Genomic DNA, 9,354 nt, shown 5'->3' with positions numbered 1-9,354 from the left:
TTCTAAAGATGTTTCGAGATAGACATTTGCGAATGCCTCCTTGCTTGCATTAAAAAACTATTTAAGTTATTTAATAAAACTTATATTTTTGGTAATCAACTTGAGAAGTACATGTATGATATTTCATACCTGGCTTTCACAATAAAAAGCCTGGCTTTTTGCGGCTTTTTGCACTTTAGTCATACCCCTTGCAGTGTATGCTCTGTGATGCAGTAGGGAAACAAAACAAATCAGTTAAGTTTAATCGACAGTAAGCCTTAATTTAACGCAGGGCTGTTCTTAAATTTAAAATAGCTCTCACAATTAAGGGGGATCCGGCTTTTGTGTTTCCCGATGCGGAAAACCACCATTCACTTTACGCCGTTTATCGCTTTTATAGGCATTTCTTGTTCTCTTAAAGTCATTTCATCGCGATAGAACTCGGGTTGTTCACACTGAAATGAGTAAAGTTATCAGGCCTTATACTTACAATTACGTACATGTTCGTTCAAATCACAAAACTATTCAGTCTGAACGGCCAGATATGCGCATAACCATACCGGCCAGCTGTTGCACCCACTCACCTATTGTCCGAACTTGCAACCACATGTTACACACCATAAACCCCACCACCTCTGACCAGGGAACAGTGACACGGAGTGACCGCTACCATTGTGCTTTACTGCAGTTTAATAAGCGGTCTAGGTTGGGACGCAGTTTTCGTTGCTAAAACGGCTCATGTACAGTGTCCATTTGTATCACTATGAGAAAAGGACTTGCTTTATACTTAAGTTTAAATTATTAAGTTATTTTACGAACTTAGCCACAGTGTCTGTTTTTGCTTAAAAAGAAACATGCAAATCTTAATTTGGCGACTTTGTACCTCCGTGTCCCCTTTTGTTCCCCTTTAACAACTTTGTATAAAGTCCTAACTAAAACTCGATGTTTGATTTCCTGTTGGATTTCGAAAATGAACAACTGCAGCGAATCTACTTGAATGTTCTCCAAAACGACCAGTGATATTGTACGTATTATTAATTTCTTTAGATTTATGAACACTGTTTTACGAAGTACACAGGTATCGACCACATTTTTTATCGCCTAATAACCTCAGATAAACCTCCAATTACTGATATTAAGTGTTTAGTCTAGGCCGAAGATGTTTGTTTGTTTCGATAATAAATTATACATCCGACGTTATGATGGCTTGTTTCTGTCGACTAGATTTCGTGGCAGGTTTCCATAAGACGATAACGTAGATGCTGGTGAAGCAGAAGACGACGAACTAGTGAATGCATGGGATCGTTTCATGATTATTTAATATATAACTCACACAACATGATAGTTGGCAGGAGCGAATCAAGGATTTGACGTAAGTGAAGGCCAACTTTCGAGGCGCACTTTGGGGCGTGCATACGCGACCCCCCCCCCCACACACACACACAATCGCCCCCCCCCCCCACACACACACACACGCCACTACCACCACCAAATAGGCTGTGAACATGGCAAGAGGTTGAAGGGGCGATCACCAACGATATGGGGCCGATTGTTCAGAACTTTGTTTAAGCTAACAACGTGATTGACGTGATCGTTGATAGCTTTTTAGCGTGACCTATTTAATAGTGTGCTAATCTATTTAAATAAAACAAGTGTTCAAAAATCTTGTTAGAAACACTGCAGATCACAACCGTTCCATTAAACTTCCCGAGATGATAAGAAATAAAAGTTAACAACGATGACGTCATCAACGTTGTTAACTTTCACACAGTTCTGGACAGTTGGCACAATGTTTTTGTAATGGTGCATTTTGGTGTAATTTATTTAAATAATCGCTCTACCATCTTGGCAATGTTCACTTAGACAATTTTAGGTGTGTCGAGGGGAGGCGGGGGGGGGGGCGACCCCATACCCGCTGTAAATGCTAAGTGTGTTAGCTTAAAGGTGTGCTATGAAAAATAAACCATATACACTGATGTGTTGGTCAGAATTCATTAAGCATCTCAACTTCATGACGACTATTTTTATTGTTTATTATCAAACTAGAAGATATTGTCAAATAAGAAGTGTACATTTTTTTTTCTCGCGCAATGCCGGTATGACCTTTATCTGGGACTTTGCTACTGGGCAGTTTTATCATTTCAACATTAAAGTGTGCATTTTAAATAAATTAATGAAAATAAAGTATTTCAGATATAACTAGTTCATTATATCCATTAGTATTGCCAGTTTGGACATGACTAAAGATGTTTAATGATTTATTGCCAGTTCAAAATTTTATAAATAACATAAGGTACATTTTTTTGCAAAGAAAGGTCACCGTATCTATTAAATGATCTTGAGATAAATTAAACGAAAGGTAGGTAGAGATGAAATAGAATATGTCTTTTCAAAATAGTTATATACAATTATTTGCGCCCGGGCGGGCATCAGAAGTCAGGTCTGAATAGTGTCAGTCACCTTGTTTACACCTTCATGCCCCGCGTGTGTTACTAACCTACAGTGGTGGCTTAGTATATAGTTTCAATTATGATGGATGTATTTCATAAGTACTATAATTAAACAATGAGTTGGAGGTTTTTTTATTATGAGGATAAATGATGAACAGACAACGCAAGGTAAATATATATTTTTTATCTACTGAATGTTATTTTTAAGTGCTTTCTAATGTAGTTTTATATATCAACCAACTGACCACTGTGGTGAAAAAGTGAAAAGAAATAGTTCTGAGACGTTTACATGGATCGAGTCGCCGTGTTTGCCATAGCAGCGAAATTTGGTAAACAAGGAGTGGACTAAAAGTATAGAAACATGTACATATGGGGAGTTCAAAGGGAGTTATTTTATTATTAAGTATAGGACAACACATTATATAAACTACTTGACTCAAATCTGTAACTGTAAGAGATCTGTTAAATTAATTGTACCCGTTGCGTGTGGGGGTGTGTATGTGTCAAATGCGATAGAATAAGAATAAATCCACACTGAAAGAGTCACTTAAAAAAGCATAACTCGGTCTTAACGAATCATAAATTCCGCGGCACACTTATGATTTATTATCACATTTACATAAAGTAATTAGTAGGGTTGAGGTTCCACTGTTGTGCAGTATTTTGTGGCGTGACCTTTTACTCCCTGTATACAAGTCTCTAATAACATGCCGCTAAAAAGAAGTGAAATAATTGTTTAAGAATTATATAGAAGGTTACCCATTTAACATAACAAATAATGATTCATAAAGAGGAAAATATATCCACACAATTTGAAGTTTCAAACCTTGCCTATTGCGACACTTGCTCATTGTTCGCCAAATACAGGCATTTCATTATGGGTAGTTGATATCTTGTTTGGCCCTTGATCTGTACAATGGTTGTGGTGATTTATCTGTTCATCAGCTGCACCATGTGCACGCAAATCGAGCTAATGTGGCGACAAAGTGCAACTATTTTCACGCACGTTTATCAACTGGCATAACTTTTGCTCAACGATTCGAAAATACCCACTGTATGCCAATTATGAATATATTAATACGTTGTAATTGATAGACAGTAGGATTCGTTAATTGTTAAATTTTACATACATGTATTCCATTAATTCATACAATTATACTAAAGAAAAACTTTTGAGAAAATATTTGATAGAATATAAAAAATATTGTTTATTCTTATTAAAATACACTTAACTGGTTTAAACTCGTATGACTTGATGAGTGTAATAAGTTGAAATTTCGAAATAAAGATAAAGAAAGAATGCATTTGGGACGCTGACTTAATTTCATTTAATTAAATTGTGGATTTGATTTCAAGTGATGTATTTTTATTGTTTATTGGTCGCCATGTTCTTTTATGGCTCAACAGTGGGCTGGTCGTGTAGTCTTGAATTTAAATTAAATATGTAAAAGATGCTGAAGTTGGTGGTCATTTGCCCCACCGATTGAAATAATTAGTATGGTTGTAAATATCAACAGCTATAGCCGGCTAGTGTATGGCCAGGCGGTCCGGGTCGTAAACACCGATGATTATCAGTATAAACTTGTCGCCCGCCTCTGCTTGATGTATCGCACACCGTGTCCTAAAGTTACCTGGGAAGCGCTTAACGTCAACACCATGTCTCGTCAAAACATGGGACACACTATTGTTATACTACTGTTTATAGTCCACTACCGAGAATAATTTATATGCTAATTATATAAATATATTTTTGCATTTACCAACTCATTATTAACCCTAGCCCTATTCGTAATGCTGTATGGATTTTTAAACTATTTTTATTGTTTAGAATGGTTCCTTTCGAATCATTATTTGTATCTTGCATTCATCCAATAATGGTTTAAAGATGCGTACAACAAGATGCATTCAGTAGTTTTGAACTGAACAGCGGGAGCAATTAAAAACAAACGCTTTAGTAGAGATACAGTTGTGCCACACATGCGGAACAATTTGAACATGTTTGCAACTGCGCAGCGAGTAGCATCCACGGTTCTCATGCAATGGTTTGGTAATTATCTTTTACAATCTCTCTGACATCAATTTTCTGGTTCAAACACCTCTTTTTATTACAAATAGTTTGTTGGTTGCGATCTTCTGTTTTGTATCTCGATGGCATCAAAAAATTAATAAAATATTTACATATCTCCACTTTGTCATTGCACTCTCATTAACGTTGTTTCTGTTAATGCCGTTATGTCCAATTAAATCTGTCTTTTCGGTAATGCTGAATATTACCCAACTGGAAAAAACGTACTTTAAAAGATAAATTAAACGATCAATGCTCCCAACTGACTATTCAGTAACGTGAACGCGAAGTGTTGGTAGTTGACCATTGAGTTGTTGAGGAAGAGCATATTCTGTTGGGGTTTGTTTGGCTGCTGCATGAACATTTCCTTGTCTATATTTTAATTACGTGTCATTTGAATGGAATACGCTTAAGAATGGTAGTCTGGAATAAAAAATATAATTAAGATGCTGAAAAGAATCATAGTTATCCTGATGATTTAGAAAGATCATGTACATTTTGGCTGTATTGTCTTTGTGTCATGGTCGTACTGCCTTTGTGTCATTGTCGTACTGCCTTTGTGTCATGCCCGTATTTGTGTCATGGTCGTATTGTATTTGTGTCATGGTCGTATTGTATTTGTGTCATGGTCGTATTGTATTTGTGTCATGGCAATATTGTCTTATTGTCATGGCCTTATTGTTTTTGTGTCATGGTCGTATTGTCTTTGTGTCATGGTCGTATTGTTTTTGTGTCATGGTCGTACTGTCTTTGTGTCATGGTCGTACTGTCTTTGTGTCATGGTTGTTCTATCTTTACGTCATGGTCGTACTGTATTTATGTCATGGCCGTGCTGTCTTTGTGTCATAACCGTATTGTTTTTGTGTCATGGTCGTATTGTATTTATGTCATGGTCGAACTGTCTTTGTGTCATGGTCGTACTGTCTTTGTGTCATGGTTGTTCTATCTTTATGTCATGGTCGTACTGTCTTTATGGCATGGCTGTGCTGTCTTTGTGTAATGGCCGTATTGTCTTTTTGTCATGGCCGTATTGTCTTTCTGTCATGGTCGTATTGTAATTGTGTCCTGGTCGTACTGCCTTTCTGTCATGGACGTGCTGTCTTTGAGTCATGGTCGTACTGTCTTTTTGTCATGGTTGTTCTATCTATATGTCATGGTCGAACTGTCTTTCTGTCATGGTCGTTCTGTATTTGTGTCATGGCCGTACTGTCCTTTTGTCATGGCCGTATTGTCTTTGTGTCATGGTTGTATTGTATTTGTGTCATGGTCGTAATGTCTTTGTGTCATGGTTGTACTGTTTTTTCTGTCATGAACGAATTGTCTTTGTGTAATGGTTATACTGTCTTTGTGTCATAGTCTGACTCTCTTTGTATTATGGTCGTACTGTCTTTGTGTCATGGACGTGCTGTCTTTGTGTTATGGTCGTACTGTCATAGTGTCATGGACGTACTGCCTTTGTGTCATGGTCGTACTGTCTTTGTGTCATGGCCGTGCTGTCTTTCTGTCATCGTCGTACTGTCTTTGTGTCATGGTTGTTCTTTCTATATGTAATGGTCGAACTGTCTTTGTGTCATGGCCGTTCTGTATTTGTGTCATGGTCGTATTTGTATTTGTGTCATGGTCATATTGTATAATTTTATGTGTACTGGCCGTATTGTATTTATGTCATGGTCGTTAGGTGTTTGTGTCATGGCCGTATTGTATTTGTGTCATTGTCGTACTATCTTTGTGTCATGGTCGTACTTTTTTTCTGTCATGGACGAACTGCCTTTGTGTAATGGTTATACTGTCTTTGTGTCATAGTCGCACTGTCTTTGTGTCATGGTCGTACTGTCCTTGTGTCATGGACGTACTGTCTTTGTGTTATGGTCGTACTCTCTTAGTGTCATGGTCGTACTGCCTTTGGGCATGGACGTACTGTCTTTGTGTCATGGCCGTTCTGTCTTTGTTTGATGATCGTACTGTCTTTGTGTCATGGTCGTACTGTCCTTGTGTCATGGCCGTTCTGTATTTGTGTTTTGGTCGTACTGTCCTTTTGTCATGGTCGTACTGTCTTTGTGTATGTTTGTTCTATATATATGTCATGGTCAAACTGTCTTTGTGTCATGGCCGTTCTGTATTTGTGTTTTGGTCGTACTGTCCTTTTGTCATGGTCGTACTGTTTTGTGTTATGGTCGTACTGCCTTTGTGTCATGGTCGTACTGTCTTTGTGTCATGGTCGTACTGTTTTACTGTCATGGACGAACTGTCTTTGTGTAATGGTTAAACTGTCTTTGTGTCATAGTCGTACTGTCTTTGTGTATGGTTGTTCTATCTATATGTCATGGTCAAACTGTCTTTCTGTCATGGCCGTTCTGTATTTGTGTTTTGGTCGTACTGACTCTCTTTGTATTATGGTCGTACTACCTTTGTGTCATGGGCGTACTGTCTTTGTGTCATGGTCGTACTGTTTTACTGTCATGGACGAACTGTCTTTGTGTAATAGTTAAACTGTCTTTGTGTCATAGTCGTACTGTCTTTGTGTCATGGTCGTACTGTCTTTGTGTCATGGACGTGCTGTCTTTGTGTTATGGTCGTACTGTCATAGTGTCATGGACGTACTGCCTTTGTGTCATGGTCGTACTGTCTTTGTGTCATGGCCGTGCTGTCTTTGTGTCATGGCCGTACTGTCTTTGTGTCATGGTTGTTCTTTCTATATGTAATTGTCGAACTGTCTTTGTGTCATGGCCGTTCTGTATTTGTGTCATGGTCGTATTTGTTTTTGTGTCATGGTCGTATTGTATATGTGTCATGGCCGTATTGTATTTATGTCATGGTCGTTACGTGTTTTTGTCATGATCGTATTGTATTTGTGTCATGGTCGTATTGTATATGTGTCATTGCCGTATTGTATTTATGTCACGGTCGTTACGTGTTTGTGTCATGGTCGTATTGTATTTGTGTCATGGTCGTACTGTTTTTTCTGTCATGGACGAACTGTCTTTGTGTAACGTTTTTACTGTCTTTGTGTCATAGTCGTCCTGTCTTTGTGTCATGGTCGTACTGTCTTTGTGTCATGGATGTGCTGTCTTTGTGTCATGGTCGTACTGTCTTTGTGTCATGGTCGTACTGTCTTTGTGTCATGGTCGTACTGTCTTTGTGTTATGTCGCACTTGCCTTTTGTCATGGTCGTACTGTCTTTGTGTTACGGTCGTACTGCCTTTGTGTTATGGTCGTACTGTCTTTGTGTCATGGTCGTACTGCCTTAGTGTTATGGTCGTACTGTTTCACTGTCATGGTCGTACTGTCTTTGTGTTATGGTCTTACTGTTTTTGTGTCATTGTCGTACTGTATTTGTGTCATGGTCGTACTGTCTTTGTGTTATGGTCGTATTGTCTTTGTGTAATGGTCGTACTGTCTTTGTGTTATGGTTGTACTGTTCTTTTGTCATGGTCGTACTGTCTTTGTGTTATGGTCGTACTGCCTTTGTGTTATGGTCGTACTGTCTTTGTGGCATGTTCGTACTGTCTTTGTGTCATGGTCTTACTGTCTTTGTGTTATGGTCGTACTCTCTTTGTGTTATGGTCGTACTGTCTTTGTGTCATGGACGTACTGTCTTTGTGTTATGGTCGTACTGTCTATTTGTGATAACCCTATTGTCTTTGTTCTATTTTGTTTATTTATGTATGCGTTCAATTTGATTTGAACATTGGGCTAGTTTCATTTGATGAAAAGGTTAGTTGTATGCACAATTAATCTTTAATGCGATCAGCGCAAAGTCAAAGTAATGTTTGGTTGTTGCATTGCGCACACAGAAGTTTAAAGGGCAGATGTAGAGATCTGAGTCCGTCTATTCTTCTGTTTGACGATCCAGACACCGATATGAACGCCTGACAATATTGTTATAGATTACTCAGCTTTGATTGATTGTTATTGAATTGTTTGGTAATGCCGAAGGTTTACTTCGTCTTCAACAGGATTTGCTATACATGGAAATTATTGAACAAAATCAGCCTTAAGTCAGTGTGTAAAGGGATAAGAGGTAAGGATATGTAGTTAACATAGGTTAATATAAAAAAAAACATGTAGAATGTGTAATTGGTGGTAGTTTTTTAACGGTCAATAACAAGTCAGTATACTTGAACAACTGTCATCGCAATCATGCGTTAACAACTGTCATTGGGCTATGTCCAAAATGATTTAGATACGAAAATATGTTTTTATATAACATTTTTTGACAAAGCTTTGAAACAGTGTCGCTACTGTCAGATGTTGAGTGTTTTAATCGTGCAGATTGTTCGGTAGTTCACGTGGGGGTTCTAGTAGACAACGGAAGGTCTGTAATACGCCAGGAAGCAGTTTTTTAAATCTGTAGGAATAAAGAAGTGAAATAAATGTTCTCGAGCAGTTGCTCCTTCCTTTTTGTCTTCCACTCAAGCTATAAGCTGTCTTTATTTAATTTACATTTTTATTTTTTGGAAGAAACAAATCGAGGGGTGAAGTGAAATGGGTATAAGTAACTAGATATCATAAAGAAGTCGATATATAGAAACCGAACGCGTTGATGATCGAAATATCATATATATCTATATATGCAAACATAGTAAGGAATATTATTTAATTGATTATTAATAAAGATGTCTGACTTTTTTCTATGTAGTTAAAACAGTTGGCACATTTTGCCATTATAATAATTTTACATACCTTCTATGATAACGATGAAAAGAACAGTTTTCAAATGGGATGTGGTTAGGAGAATATTTATGATACGACAACTGTGCCGGGAATTAAGATGAATTATTTTATTGCATATTTTATTTGAAGCAAGCTTTTGGTTTATTGATAAACATCATATTGCGTTAAATATGTAATTTGTATTTA

At 37.5% G+C, this 9,354-nt stretch overlaps 1 protein-coding gene across 2 annotated transcripts in view; it reads left to right on the top strand.

The window, feature by feature from the left end:
* Positions 1-2,513: 2,513 nt before the first annotated feature.
* Positions 2,514-9,354, top strand: part of LOC128226298 (leucine-rich repeat-containing G-protein coupled receptor 4-like) — a 44,741-nt gene continuing 37,900 nt past the window's right edge. The window contains exon 1 of one of the 2 annotated variants that reach the window (XM_052936184.1): positions 2,514-2,597. The gene's annotated coding sequence lies outside the window, so the exon portion shown is untranslated. Of the gene's footprint in view, positions 2,598-8,379; positions 8,516-9,354 lie in introns of those variants that run through there. The other variant, XM_052936180.1, reaches the window with a different exon arrangement.

This window comes from Mya arenaria, chromosome 3 (assembly GCF_026914265.1).
Source record: "Mya arenaria isolate MELC-2E11 chromosome 3, ASM2691426v1".
In the NCBI taxonomy this organism is placed as follows: domain Eukaryota; kingdom Metazoa; phylum Mollusca; class Bivalvia; order Myida; family Myidae; genus Mya; species Mya arenaria.
Note: the sequence above shows the minus strand (reverse complement) of the source record. Positions and strands in the feature narration are given on the sequence as shown.